This window comes from Musca vetustissima, unplaced genomic scaffold (genome assembly GCF_032173495.1).
Source record: "Musca vetustissima isolate MV318-11 ecotype Yass unplaced genomic scaffold, APGP_CSIRO_Mvet_v1 utg9020, whole genome shotgun sequence".
In the NCBI taxonomy this organism is placed as follows: domain Eukaryota; kingdom Metazoa; phylum Arthropoda; class Insecta; order Diptera; family Muscidae; genus Musca; species Musca vetustissima.
Genome location: NW_026873472.1, coordinates 87,635 through 104,388, shown reverse-complemented (window position 1 = coordinate 104,388; position 16,754 = coordinate 87,635). Strand labels below are relative to the sequence as shown.

The 16,754-nt window shown below is 33.9% G+C and overlaps 1 pseudogene; it reads left to right on the top strand.

Moving 5' to 3' along the window:
• Positions 1-2,113: 2,113 nt before the first annotated feature.
• On the top strand, positions 2,114-16,461 carry LOC133325466 (uncharacterized; annotated as a pseudogene).
• The last annotated feature ends 293 nt before the right edge of the window (positions 16,462-16,754 follow it).

Below are 16,754 nucleotides of genomic sequence, written 5' to 3'. Positions count from 1 at the left end.
TTTAATATATCGTTCCCAGTTTGCTTACGTAAAAGGGGGTGGCACGGACATGGCTATTGTTAAGGTGATTAATATAATATGTGATGGACTTGATCACGGATATGCTGGAGTTGCAGGACTATTCGATCATTATGTTGATCATTAGGTCGATCATTATGTTTTACTTAATAAGCTAGCTTACTTCGGCATCAGAGGTAAAGAGCTTGAACTAATTTGGAGTTACTTCGACAATAGAACACAATATGTACAGGTGGGAGGTAGCAGGAGTTCCGTACGATCTATTAAAAGCGGAGTTCCTCAGGGTAGTATTTTGGGACCTCTGTTGTTCATGCTGTACATCAATGATATTAATAATCTTGGGCTTGTGGGGTCAATAGTGATGTTTGCCGATGACATTGCAATTTTTTATCCCTATGCACATGAAAAAGTGCTACGGGTGCAATTGGAGAGAGATTCTTCTCTAGTTGCCGAGTTTACTAGAATTAATAGGCTTGTTTTAAATAAAAACAAGACCAGACATTTAAGATTTAGACCAGATTTTCCTCAGATGAATCATGACTTTGAATTTTTTCTTGAGTGTAGTCTTGTGCAGGAGGCAAATGAAATTAAATACTTAGGTATACAAATGAAGAGCAATTTGAAGTGGAATGACCACATTCATTATATTAAACGGAAAATTGCTAGTGCCATTGGAGTTTTATTTAAACTAAGGAGGAAATTGAATATGGATACAAGACTTTTGATTTACAAAGCGTTAATTCATTCTCGCCTTGAACATTTGGCCATTGTGTACGCGCATAAAGTAACAAGTGAATTAACATCTTTACAGAAATTGCAAAATAAAGCTTTGCGCTGTGTCTATAATTTGCCAAATCGGTACAATACAATGTCGTTGTATAAAGATTACGGAAAAAACATATTGCCCATTCGAAGCTTATATAGGAAACACTTAATAGTATATGTGTACAAATCAGTCAACAATATAGGTAATAGAGCAATAACATTCAATGAAAATACAAACGTCTTTAATACCAGAAACTCGTCAAATTTAAAAATTCCAAGATGTAGACTAGAAGTTATTAGACAACGCATTGAATATGCGGGCAGTGTTGAATTTAATAAAATGCCTGTGTTTATAAAACATAGTAATACTTTGTCCATTTTTAAGAGTCGTTTAAAAGATTATCTGTTATCTAATATGGGTATGCTTCTCTGACACTTTGCTATATTTAATTTTTTTCATATTTAAATATTAGTAATTTTAACATTATTTGATATTTTAATGGTTTAATTCCTTTGTTGCCAACTGGCCCAATTATGTCAATTTTGGCGCGGGCCACATTGCAAATGTTTTTATAATATTTAATAAATTTGGAATAATAAGAATAAAAAAAATATAGTTTTCGACGAAAACTCTTACTTTTCATAATTTTCTGAAATTATAAATTACTATATTTCACAATGCCACTCACTCCTCTATATCTATTCATCCGAGCTACAGATGCTTTGGTTAAATTTGACGCCAAATTCAGTTCCCCACGGGACGAAGAGCTCGATGTCTATGTTTTAGAATTACAAGGAGCTGAGGTCAAAAGATTATGGGAAAAGGTGCAAACCACGTATGACAAATGCCAAAATTATTTGACAGAACAATATTGTTCTAGTGACCATTTCACTGCCGCAGAACCAAATGCGATGTCGCTTATAATTACTTCCTTAGGGTTCTATCTTCAATTTAAATGCTCCGCATCAACAAATTGGTTTAAATAACACATCCTGTGATGATAGTTCTGCTCATAGGCTAAATTTGCCGCCCTGTGACATAGAAGTTTTTGATGGTGACTTCCTTAATTGGCCTACATTTAGGGATTTATTTTCCGCCGTATATATTATCAATTCTGGCATCAGTGACATTGAACGCCTATGTCACTTAAACAAAAGACCTTACCCACACACATTTTGGTCTTGCGTGGAAAGCTCTAAAGCGTACATACGACAATCCACGTATCTTGGTAAACCACCAACTTAAACTTCTATTCGATTTGCCTGTTCTAATGAGACTAGTTCAGGCCTAAAACAATTGCAAAGGGGTATTAATGGATGCATATCATCCATGTCAAATTATGATATCTCGACAGAAGACTGGGATCCTATTCTAGTGTTCATATGTCTACAGAGGCTACCACAAAATTGCGTCACACTTTGGGAACAAAGCATCAAAGATAATTCCGCTTTGTCTTCCTGGGACGATTTGGATAAGTTTCTTACAGAACGTATCCAAACTCTTACCTGTCTACGTGACATTCGTGGCATTGATAACGTCAATCAGCCAAGTAGCAAAAAAGTTCGTCCACATTGGCACGAATCGAACCCCTCCTTTTAATCGAACTTCGCTTAATTCTTCTAGGCAATCTCGTACGTCTCCCAATAAGTCTTGCATTATTTGTCCACGACAAATGCATCACCTAAGAGCATGTCAACGTATTCTACAACTTTCAGTTCCTGAAAGATATAATACGATTAGGAGACATAATTGCTGTTTAAACTGTCTGCCCGCAAAACATCTAGTCAACCATTGTAGTAGCCTACACAATTGTAGGGTATGTAATAAAAGACACCATACTCTTTTGCACAGGGAACGTTCCACTACTGGTTCGTCTTCGACGGCCACAACACAAGTTCAGAATGTAGTTTCTCCCCATCAGCCCTCTACATCGAGAGGGACTACCCCACGATCTTCAAATAGACAGGTATTTCATACCACCCACAACAACAAAATGTTGTTAGGAACGGCAAACGTTCATATTGTTCATAAAGGTATTACGTACCTAGCCAGAGCTCTTATTGACCCTGCTTCATCATCATCATTCATTTCGGAAGAAATGCGAAATCGAACGGGCATACCCACAACTTCGAACATTTCCACAATTTCTGGGGTCAGTGGATCTGTTTCAACCACTTTACATAAAGAGTGCCAAGTCCGTATTAGTTCTCCCATTGATGCTACGCAATCAATGGAAACTAAAGTCCTTGTCATCCCAACCATCGCAGAAAATCTGCCTTCTTTCACCGCACATACCGATATTCGATCAAATTTGCCAAATCTACGTTTGGCCGACCCCGATCCCTTCTCTTCCCATCCTTTCGATATATTACTTGGTGCAGATCTTTATCCGAAGATCATGCTACAGGGTACACGTTCCAACGTACTAGGCTCCCTAATAGCTCAGAGTACGATTTTCGGTTGGATTATTACTGGTCCAATGCCCACTTCCTATTTACGTCCATCTATACACCTGGGGGACTTTGAGTAAATTATGCTCCCTTTTATCCATAAAAGTGTCGATAGTAACTGTAATAATTGTGCTAGGTCAGTTTTCTCACGGAAAACTTAAAGATTACATCGCCTACCTTATACCCTACATACATGCTACGCAAATGTAGATTCTACGATCTACATTCCGGGACATCGTCCCAGTTGACTAGTGTTACTTTTGTAATAAAATGCACACGCTTTACGAGCAAATTTCAATAAACATATACAGTCCAATTCTGTCATACATATTCAATAAAACATCTGGTCACTTTCAATTTCTTCTATTTGTCACGCAAATGTCTCAAAATTGTCCTTCAGGTTTACGACCTCCCATAATTTTTTATAAATCCCATAATTTTCTTCTGGCATATTTGTGAAATAAAATATAATATATTGATGTTACGCATCATTCATTGTTGTAATTACTTCCACATCGTGGAATAATGTCGAATAGTAGAGGTGCACTCGGGATTTTCATACGGAAAACGGTACTATATAAAAGTTGTTGCGCAAATAATTATCATAGTCCATATCTCGAGTCGTCTTTTGCCACCTCTTTACTTTTTCGCGTAATGAAAAATGACCATTGATGGTCGCGATAGAGTCGCGCGTTATGGGACTATGATAATTACAAAACAACCTACGGTTTTTACTGGTCATTCTGGCCATACGTTTATTAGTTATAATCCTCATCGTTTCGGTATCACATCTCTCTATTTTCACAGAAGATGGAAAATTTAGGTACGATGGCTGCGGTACGATATTGAAGACGACGTCCTCATGTCCGATGAGGAAAGGGACTTCAACCTCGCAGGTGTCCCCATCGAGTCTACGCCCTTCGGGTCCAACGAAGCTGCTTCTCCTTCGGAGAAAAATTATTTAAAATCCGTCGTCGACGGTCCCTGAAATTCCTTCAGGAAACTTGGTGGTGTCGCCACCCATTTCGGCACACTGCCGAAAGAACCAGGGTTCGAAAAAAGCGTGTATAATGTTGTCCCAACAAAATCAGCCTCTAAATGTCCCTCCGTTCATTTATCATGGCCTTCTGCCCCAAGTCCCTACAAAGTTACGGAAATGCTCTCAGCGAGAGTCATTGGTTTGGGACATATCGTTGCTCCTTTGGAGTCCATGTCCGTGCGGCTTAAGGAATATCATGCTGGCTTGCAACTTACCGATTCTCGGTTCAACGAAGCTGCGACGGCCAGCATGATACTAGGCCCAGAGGTTCAAAACAATGAATGAAGCCACAAAACTTATTCTAGCCCTGGTTTCCATGTAGCATTTCATCATCAAGCGATGGCGATTGCCTAGCCGCAAGACTCTGCGAGTCTTTGATTATAAGAAAGCTAACGGATCCGATCTTGACGAGACATTGCACGATCCTGCTCGTCGAGCAAAACATTTAGCATTAAGTGTTTTTTGAAAAAAGTCTAAAACAAAAAAAATAATAAAAAAAGAATTTACCAAACATTACCTACATTAATTTTGCAACATAGCAAGATGTTGCAACGCGGGCGGCAATGATTATTTTGAAATAATTCCCTTTGAATTAAAGTAAATTGTGCACCCATCGTTATATCTTGTTCACTACCTTTATATACGTTTTGAGTATTTCGTACTAAAGACAAAAGGTAGTAGCAAAATCTAACGAGTAACTATGTCAAAGCGCCGCTTTGTGACATCTTAACTTTTAATAACACTCGTTCTTTGGTTCACGACCAAAAAGCATCAAACCCTGTAGCAAAGGTAATATTAATTGTTCCACGAACAATTCAATAAAACAAATCTGCGTTTGGTAAAAAATTCTAAACCATTGTGTTTTTTTTACATATTTTGCATCAACGCAAACACATGTTATGAATTCCAATGCCCAATGCATAACAAACACAACATCTATTTTAGAACTGGAAAACATTATAACTGAACGAAAGATTGATAAATATTTTTTTTCTGAATGCAAACCACAAAATGAAACTCAGGAATTATAAAATCTACAGAGAAGATAGAACAAGCCACGGAGGAGGTGTACTCATCGCTGTGAAAAGTAATATTCCTCATAAACAATATATTTTTATGTCTGTCTGTCTCTGTTGAAATAATAGTAGAGATCGCAATATTTAACATAGAGCACTGAAACAGACAGCAAACAAATATTGCTAGTGCTCCTATGATGTTTGTTATTTGGATATTTCGGTTGGATATATTGGATATATCGGTCCATGTTTTTCGGTATTTTGGGAATTCTAGACCACTTTTGGTGTTATTTGGAATTCTGGGTACTACTTGTATAACACATCTCCATATTAAATATTATTAACATTGGCCCAAGTTTCAGGATAGACCTCGTTTTCAAACGAATTCGCAGTAATTTATGTTGGGTTCTCATTGTTTTGCACATCTCCGTACTGAAACTTTTGATATTTGATATGATTAGAATAATTCGTCATAATTGAAATGAATTTAACACTAGAATTTCAAGTACAAAAGCAACTGTGCATTTAATGACACTTTTTTTTAATATTTGGTGAATTTTTTATAATAAACGTAATTCTATGAGGTACAAAAAGTCACCATATTTTAAAAAAAAGTGTCATTAAATGCACAGTTGCTTTTGTACTTGAAATTGGAAAGCGGTCAAAATGACTGCCTTCGGCGTTCTAGTGTTAAACAAACAAGACATAATTAATTTCTAAAATCAAGGTATTTTTATTGAAATTATATTAATTTGCTCCCATGATCTTATAACTTGATAAATAAAAGCAAGAATTAATTTACCATTATTTTACATGTTAATTTGAGAACAATTGAGAATCTATGTTTTATCCGTGCTCTTGTTTAACGTTCTTTTGTTTTTACTGGTGTGCAATATGACGAGTGGCACATTCTCTGCATTTGCCACTCAAGCAGACAACAGCTTCACTTGACGATATATATATATATATATATATATAAGAACGGACAAATCCAGCCCATATCATGATTACATGGACAATTCTAAGCTACTTTGGTGAAGGAACCATATGTCTATATCGATTTTCAAGTCTCCCACTTTTCAATAAATGATTTTTCCCTATAACATCATTTCGATTCAAGTTCGATAAAAAATTGTTCTAGTTAGGATAATAAATTTTTTTCAATAACCATTGTTCTAGTTTAGTCAATAAAAATTGTTCTAGGTAAGCAGAATAGATCCGATAAGTCATCCATCCCATTATGTGTTGTCGTTTTTTAAATGCTGTCACATTAACATTAACAATATATAAAGATACGCTAATCAATTTATTATTGTGTAAAGAGTTAAGTTTTTTTTAATATATTTGTTTTATTATAAAAAAATATTTTTCTGTAGCTCCATTTAATTTTTGCACAATTTTCAATCATGTATTTACAAATCAACACGGAACGAAAAAGCGAAAAAAAACAAAAAAGAACGATGAAAGATCAAAGATCAAAGGAACTATGTAGAAGTGGGAACTATATGGATCAAAAGATAAAAAGCAAAGGAACTGTATAGAGTAAAGGAACTACATTAAGGAACTAGTTCCTTTTTTAAAAAAAGGAAGGAGAAAGATCGCTACATGAACTAGATTGCCCAACTCCAATGCTGATAAAGATAGAAGGTGTAGTGAACCTATTTGCTACAAAATCCTGTTCTTTTCTCTGAATCCTACTGTTTGGTTCTCAAGAAAAAGCGAATTCAAAATATGGGTTTCTTGGGTAATTCAATGTTAAAACTCTTGGTTAATTGAGTTCTTTTTAAAAATAAAGTACAAAATGGTTTTCTATTTTAACCAAAGCGCTTCTAGCGACATGAGTGATGTAGGTGTGTTAGTGAAGTACAAATAGAATAAATGTATGATAATGCACTGTGATCGAATGTACTAAAGTTAGGAATTCTTGGTAATCGATATCGATAACAAAATACATGTTGGGAATCTGCCCAAAACCTTAGATGATGAAATCGCGATGAATCTCATGTTCATCGATAAATGAGATACCATCACCAATACCAAAAACTACTCTTCTTCTTATAGTTTAACGAAGTGGATCGCCATATCAAAGCAAAGTGTAAATAAAATTTTAAATATTTAATATAATCGAAACGGTATTTTCAAAGTTTGAATTTAAATATTTTTTTTTTATAAATTTTTCTTTCGAGATGAGCTATATGATCGGAGTTGTAATGAAAAGGAAAACCAGAGAGATACTACATTCCCACCACTATGCGACGTGTTTCGCCGTTGGTTAAGCGGCTCTTCAGGCATATTGGGCAATGTGGCTTACAAATGTCTTTACTTGATAAGTTGTATTTGTGTCGACTATTGTTGCGAAATTGCATCTACGAATAAACTCAACCGTGTCAAGGTTCGGACATTTGGCATCACACCAGAACATTTCTTTTCAGAGCAGATTTTTCTTGTAGTGACGGACTTTTTTTTCCATACAGACTATAATATTTTTCTTTAATGGTATGCAACTGCATATTGTGCAACCTTAGGAAGATAAGAAGGTGGCATTAAACGCTTAGGCGCCGGACATCAACAGATGCCATGGGAACCAGGGTTCAAATCCGAGCCGGGCTCAAGCTGAATTTTTTGAGTTTTGTTTTTATGCCTTTTTAGGGCGAAGGATCATTCATGTATATGTTTTTTATTAATTTCTCTTTCGAGATGAGCTACATGATCGGAGTTTCAATGAAAGGGAAAGACAGATAGATACTACATTTTTATATTGTGTTCAATTTTCAAGCAGTATTGTTGCAGTGTTGCAAATTTCATATTGTTGTTCGTCTTTGTTCAACAATTTCGGCTCTAAAACTACTGTACAGATTTAAAAACCCTACAAGTACTTTCGACTGTTTCGGAACTTGTAGCCTTTATATAAGTAATCGGCTGACTTGCAAAAACAAAAATCATACAAATTAATAAAAAAAATGGTAAACAGGAATGTCAACATTCAAAAGTGATTATCATCTGTTCAATATTGTTTACATCGATCTGTCAATTGTTATATTTACGTAAGTTAGTGACGAAAGTAATAAATTAGAGAATTATAATAAGAATAAGAAATACATAAATAGAAAATTAAATGTAATAAAATTAAATACAAATAATAAAAATTATATAAATACATATTAAATACATATTATATAAATACATATTTTTCAATAACAGTTTATTTGTTAAATTTTTGGCTAAGAAACCAAATTTTTGTACAACAAACAAAAAATATATATTTGAATTAACATTGATCAATTATTAATTAAAAATATGTTGAAAGCTAAAGTTGGGTTTTGCAAAAATAAATTATATAAATTATCATAACATAAAATTCAATAAATTCTAAAATTAAAATAAAAATAACTTGTAATAATTTAACTGTTTCAAATAAAATAATAAATACATTAATTAATAATTAGTAATGAATTCAACAACTTGTGTTAGGTTCAATACGAGACCGACAGTCTTATAAAAATGTGCCTTAAATTAGGAGATACTCCTGAAGATGATATTTCTGATTATTTAATAAACACGAGGAATATTTGCACAGTGTTAGAAATGCATTTCATTTGGTTTATCTAGCAGGAATGGAAGATGAAACTTATAAACATAAAGCCAGAGACATATTTTAAAACGTCAGAGATAAATATCGAACGACTACGTTTACTTAATAGAAATTCTGAGAAAAAGAAAAATGCAAAGTCAAAGTAATACCGCTAGACGTATTAGAGGTTGTTATAAATCCGTCATTGTTTCATCGCTCATATGTTTCTCCACCAAGCTCCAAACACAACGTTTTCCAAAGTGTCACCTTGTGACAGTAAAGACTTATACAAAAGTTAAGAAGAATGACCAAAATTTAGAGATGTGTTCACGGAAATTTATGGAAATCATCCCCGACTCACGCCAGCGCAAAAGTATTATAAAACCTTATATCGCTCAGCTGTTTATCCACCAAGCTGCAAACACAACGTTTTCCTAAGTTCCACCTTGTGGCACTAAAGACATCTACATAGGCTAAGAAGAATTACCAACATTTAATAATTAGCGTACTAAAACCAAAGGCGAGACTGTTAGAATTTTAGATCGGTACCCATTATATGATCAACATGTTTCGTTAAAATGGGAAGCTTTATCAGTGCGATACAAATATTTAGGGGCAGCAAAGGTTGAATATAGCAAAGTCATAAAAAAATTCAGACTACAGTTAGCGGCTGTTAAACTTTATTGAAAGCCCATAATATTACGGTGGATCAATGAATCCAATTTTTATGTTCAACTATACTTCCCGTAGAAACATTGACACTATGGGTACAATCGCTCGAATCACATTCAGAGCTTCTAAAATGGTCACAAATGGAAGATTTTCTAAAAACAAACATCAGATTCTCTAGCGAATAAATGTCCTCAGAAGTCAAACAGCTTCAACATCAGTTATAAATTATTATTATAAAATATTCATCGCTTCAAAATGCTCATTCGACACAATCAAACAGATGTGCCATGTTTTAAGAACCATAGAAAAAATTTTATGAAATTTAATAATATGACTGTTAATCAGAGAATTGAATTCGCAAGAGAAAAGAGGTTGCGTTTTGAAGCATTAAAGATTTAAAACTAGCAGACCTAGGTTTTATGACCCTAATAGATATGCTAATTGGGAGCGATGTTATCACACAAATAATATTGGAAGACGTGAAGAAGAACATATTGGGAAATATGATAGCGCAAAATTTAATTTACGGTTGGTGCATCTACTGACCAATAAGGACAAATGAATATTGTTTAGCTTCAATAGAAATGGAGGATTGTAAAGAAAATGAAATTAGTCCATTATTGAAAAAAAATTATGGGATTAAGAGGAAATTAATAAAGTTCCAATGTCTACAGAAGATAATTATTGTGAAGATTTTTACTTCAACACGACTAACCGTCGAGAAGATGGAAGATTTTTAGTAGTTCAAATTCAATTTATTAATATACGTATGTATGTTTAATTTTTTATATTTGTGATACAATTTATTTAGATAAAAATACAACTCATTTTTATATATAATAATTTTCTTTTGGTGTGGATTCACAACCATCCCCTTCCTACTGGAGTAGTCATAATCAAATTAATAAAATTTGTTTAATCATAACCTATAATTCAAATAATCAAAACCTATTTTGGTAATTTGATCGGTATAATATAATTTTTTAGTAGTCCAATATTTTTCCCTTTTACATTTAAGCCGCTTAATATGATAAATTTATATTTAATTGTGAAATGTAGCTTACAGCCTTAAGGTCGAAAGACTGGGCAATGTGAAATATAATAAATAAAATTGCCATCCAAAAAGATTTCCCTCAAATGGTGTATTTAGTTTCTTCCAGATTTAAAGTAAAGATACAGTATAAACACATGGAAACAAAATTGAAAATATTTCAGATCTTGAAACATCGTATAATGGTGTTTCAAATTAATATTTGTCATTGAGTCATATGCGACCCATGAGTTCAAAAGATGTTTATAATGATGGAAAGTATTTTTCATATTATTTGCCTCATCATTCCGTCTTTCGGCTAGAAAGTACGAGCAGAAAAGTGAGTGGTCTTTAATGTATCGAATAAAACGAAAAGCTCGTATTAATTAAATGATGTTTTACCTACAGGGCCAATATAATAAAATGAGTTAGTGAGGGTTGGCACCTGTAACGACAGTATGTGTTTAACGGTGAAATTGAGAAAATGTACGGACAAATATTTGTACATCCTTCTGATTGGCAGTACCAAAGATTATTATTCATAAAGAAATTAATGATTATGAGTTACAGTCACTAAATTGTGTACCCTATTTTGCGATTCGCACATTGTTGCAATTGGCAGAAGAGTCAAGAGAAAAATATCCCATTGCATCAAAAATAATAAGGAATGAGATATATGTTGATGATGTTTTGACTGGAGGTCATACAAGTGCTACTGCGCTAGAAATGCAATAGCAATTAATTGATACATTGCATTCGACAGGGTTTTCGTAAAAAAATATAACGGCAAATCATCTGAGTTTGCTTTTAAATGACTGATTAGAGGATTTATTGAATACATTTTTGAAAGTTGAAGATATGAGTTCAACTAAAACATTAGGTATACGGTGGAATACCATAACGGACACATTTTCAAAACTTTTTGACCCAGCAGGTTGGTTAACGTCTATAATCGTACAGGCACAATTTTTGTTGCAAGCCCTTTGGTTGGAAGGCATCAACTGGGCTGAACATGTTTCTTAAACCACTTTAATTAAATGGAAAAATGTCGTTGATCAATTTTCAAGAATTGATTCAATACAAACCTCAAGATGGATAAATTGCTGCCTGGAGAGAGAAATCATAATGTCCTAATTTATAAATTCGTATAAGCACACAGACTATCACAACAGTAAGATTATTGATTGCGAAGAGTAATGTGTTCTCCAATTTGAATATTGAAGATTTTTCTGTGAATTTCTGGAGAGACAATCGTATTGGCATGGTTGCAAAAACACTCATCCATCCACATTCAAAATGTTGCAAACGCAGCATGGAGAAAAGTTTCTACAAAATGCAATGCAGCAGACCTCGGAACTACAGACAATGCAAAAGAAATTTCTCGCCAATGTTCTCCGCGTTCACTAAATTCATTTTTGGATAAAGATGGCATAATAAAAGTAAGTGGTAGATTGGCTTATGCTAATATTTCATATGATCAACGAATCCCTTTAGTATGACAAAATTCATATCATGTTTGTAAGATATTTTCGGAGTTCATTCATAAAACAAAGCTACATGCAGACATATCGCTAATGATGTCAACCGTTCGAATCAAATTTTACATTCCACGTTTATGATGTTCAATATTGAATTCGGCAGGGTTTCCGAATGGATGTTTGTATAAGATATAAGCAAAAATTAACAAATCAAATTATGGCAGTATTGCCTTTAGAAAGAACAAGGACATCATTAGCTTTGCCATTTACTTATGTAGGAGGAGATTTTGCAGGTCCATTTCAGATAAATTCTAGGACATTACGAAATTCACCGTATCAAAAGTCATACCTTTGTATATATTTGTATGTTTTTCCACAAAGACAGTTCACCTGGAGGCATGTTCAACAATTTTTACCGAATCCTTTTTAGCTATATTTTCAAGATTCATTGGTAGAAGAGGGTTTCCAAAATGTCATATGTCCGTTATCGGACATAGGACATTTTGGGTGCCAATCATATTCTTATGGCCGAGCCAATCATATTCTTGTGGCCGTGCCAATCATACTCTTATGGCCGAAATTTCAGAAAAATATATTGTTACTGGCTTCAAATGGAAGTTTATTCCCCCTAGCGCCCACACATGGGAGGAATATGGGAAGTAGGAGTAAACAGTTGCAAGGCACATTTCAAAAAAGTAATGAAAGATAGGACATTTAAGACAGAATACATGAGTTTGCCACTCCGACTTTTGCCCATAGCATGGCATACTGAATATTCACAACTTCTGTTTTTAAGACATCACTTCTCATTTTAAAAGTTGCTGTCTGTCCGTCCGTCTGTTGTAATCACGCTATCTTCTGAAGGAATTGAGATAGGGTGCTGAAATTTTGCGTAGGGTTGTCTTTTGTCTGCTGGCAGGTCAATTTCGAAGATGGGAGAAATCTCTCCACAAAAAATTATTAATATAGGTCAATATTTTCGGGTAGCCCCCATATAAGGGTACCCCCAATTTTGGATATTGTGGGGTTCTTGAGCGCGTTTTTCAAACGAATTCGCTACAATTTGATATTTTATAGTCGTATATGGTAACAAATCTCCCTACTAAAAATTATTAATATTCGCACCCTTCTTGGCGTAGTCCCCATATAACCTACTTTTGTATATTAAAATAGTTATCTTAATTTTTCACCTGCGGAGGATACAACGGATTTAGGCCTAGAAGGAGTGGATCGATATTTCCCATCTTCGAACTTGAACAACGTTTGGGATAAATAATAATATAGGCAAAAATTGGATGAATTCAAAATTTTCTGAAATAAATTCACTGTATCAAAGAGTATACAACCTCATTAGCCATAAGGCTGAGGGTATAAATATTCATTAAAAATTGCTGAAATTATGGTTTACATAATCAGTTTGTAGAAAGGTCAATTTTTGGTATGTTCCCTTTACTTTCATTTCAAGAACCTGACCTATGGTGACAGTATATCTAACGATTTTTCACTTGTTCCTTCAAAAATTTATTTGTGGTTGTAATTAAAGCATTTATTATCTCCAAAGATAACTTGTTAATAACGATTTGTTCATCGTTGTTTGGCGAGTAAGTCGTCAGTTTTTCTCTTAGGTATTTTAAAGTCATCATGATCGGGGTTTCCCGCGATCTATGCCCAAGCTGTTCATATGAAATTTAGTGACGTTTTGGTTCTTGGTTTAAGCCTATCCAAATAAGCTTGCAATTCTGTTAATTAGTAAATAATGAAAGGTCGAAGGTAATGGCTAGTACTATCATTCCTGTCCACGGTCATTTTCATGTTATCAATTTATAATGAACGACATGAATCAATTCAAAAGTTCCAATTTGTAATTTAGTCAATCCCGCATCTGTACGTCACTTGACCAAATTTTCCCAGATTCTGTTAGAAAAGTAGAATATTTTTTTCTTTTACTGTTTCTTCTCTATAAGATTTGCTCAATTTAGTACCTAGCCTTTTATTCTCCTTTACAAAAATGTCCATAAGTTTGTACTGTCTTTTATATAGACTTTTCCTTATTGTGGTACTTTATGCCATTGGCCTGTTTCTCCTTATGTTTTTGTAAAATTTCCTATCGTTCATTTTGAATGTCTGTGATAATTCTTTTACCAAAAAAAGTTTAAACCCTTTTCCTATCGATAGTGGAATATAATGAATTTTTGTACTCATAAAATGATCTGTGCATTATCAATTACCATTATCTTCGGCATACCGGAAGATCAAATAATTTCTCTGAGAGATTCTTTAACATCAACCGCTGCCCTGGACTTATGTATCTTTACAACTTTGTGACTCATCAGGGACGACATAACTTTTTCCGGGTTTGTACAGTACAGTTCATTCTTATAATCTTCTAGGAAGTCTTTCCACCGTTTTAATTCTTACACTTATTACTCAAGGAGCACGTAACTTGTAAATGGTCTGTGTAAGTTTACATTTTGGCTGAACCGTATAGGTAGTTCCGTAGTTCATTAAAAACATCAAACAATTGTGAACATTTCTTGTTCATTAGTCGCATAAGAACATTTTTTAAGGGTCCGTGACAGAAACATATCATCTTGAGATAGTCTTGAGATAGTACTGCCAAGGGTGTTGGTGAAATTCCTTATTAAAATCCGGATAGGCTAAAAACATCTTCCGACATAAGAGAATTTTTTAATTTATTAAATCCATCGATTGCTTCCTCATTCAGGTGTAATTTAATTTTACTGGAAGCGAACTTTGAGGCTTTGCCATCCTTCGCAGAAGTATTGTCAGGGGTTTAGCAATTTTAGCATAATCCCGAAAGAATCTTCTGTAATAGTTTGACATTCCAAGGAAGGATCTTAGGTCCTTTGATGTCGCAGTAATGGGAAAATTGTTAATGGCATCTACTCTAGCTGGATTGGTTCTTATTCCGCGATCGGAAACTATGAAGCCCAAAAATTCAACTTCTTGTATAAGAAATTCACATTAATCGTGCTTAACTTTCATGTTGGCTTTTTCTAGAGTTCTAAACACTGCACTATGGCTGAAATCACGATTTTGGCGGCAAAAAGTCGATTTTTCAACATTACAATTTAAAAAATATTTTGACAGTATTCAACACTCAACACATTGATAAGAATAAATAAAAAACAAAAGAGCTGTTAATGTTTACATAACTTCTAACAAGTGTAATTACAAGTGAAGCAGCAATTTGTTTGGTAAAATTAAAAACTGTTTTTAAAAATAAATTTCTGTAAAAAAATTCTAAATATGAATTCTAATACTCGAGATGAGTACTTTTATTATATATACATACACTTTGCTAAATATTCGTATTTCGTGCGTAGTTTCGTGTGTTCTATGTGAATTTTTTTGTGTGAATTTTTTTAGAGTTCTTTTAATTTTTCGTGGAGTGAAACTAAAATGTAACAAAGTGTTACGGGAACTATTCATATGTGATTGTTCGTAGAAAACTCTAGTTTTATGTCATGCTGAAAGTGCATGCTAATGACTGCTAATGAATGAATTATTCATCTTTTTGCAGAAAAACTCAGATTCAAAAATTCCAAAATGTTTGAGTTTTGGTTGAGAAATAAGAGGAATGTATCGAATTGCATAAAAGGAAAAATTCCATACGAAATTTATTCTGATTGAAGTAAATTAATATGTACTAAATCACGGAATTTATCTATTTTTATTAAACGACAATGGGATAGACAATGCAGAAATGAGAAAGGATTTAGAAAATATAATAAGGATTGGTTGGGTCGAGATACAATTTTATTTGTACCGAAAAAGATCAATGCTATCAGTCGTCCAAAAACTACTTATGTTGGTAGCGGCGAAAGAAATAAAAGGAGATTAGCTTCCGAATTAGTTTCCCAACAAGGAGACTATACTCAACTATTAGTTCATGCTGCCTCTAATCTGTCAAAAAATCGTACTCAGCGGATTTTATATTTGTCCTACAACAAGTTGCTATATCTCCAAACCGCCAATCCAAAATTCGAAAAGTTCTTAATACTAGCCATAAAGAAGTTACACCAATATCACCTGAAGAATCTTTGACGTGTTTGTTAGAAAACGGATTAACTAAACAACAGCACAAAAATATGCGTCAATTAAATTTAAAACATAATTGTAGTATTTACCCGACTTATGACAATGTTTTTAAGAGCAAATTGAAATGTAGACCGGATGAAATCAAAGCAAATGAGAACTCTGTGGAAGTATCGATGCAAAATTTGTTAGACCACACAGCTAGAAGAATTCTTCAATATCAAGATGAAGTATTATGTACAATGGATGTTGAAGTCTCGGTCCTAGTTTTAAGCTACAAAAATTTGTGCAAAATACTTCGGAAAGTTTCAACCAGTCCCTTTTTGTCACATCAGTTATTCCCATCTGTCATCGAACTATAAAAAACTTTGATTCTCCATATTTTGAAGTAAAGGCCGACGCATTAAAATATGGGATAAGTCGTTTGCATGCGTGGATTCGTAGTTTTGAGTTTGTTTTAAAACTTTCATACAAGCTTGATTTGAAAAAAATGGCAAGTTGGCGGTGCAGAAGAGAAAAGAAACAAAAGATTCAAGAAGCGTTTTTGCTTCAAATGGGCCTTCATGTAGATAATCCGAAAGCAAATGGCACTGGAAACACCAACGATGGCAACATAGCTAGAAGAACTAGGGAAATATTTTTCCAAAACAACGAA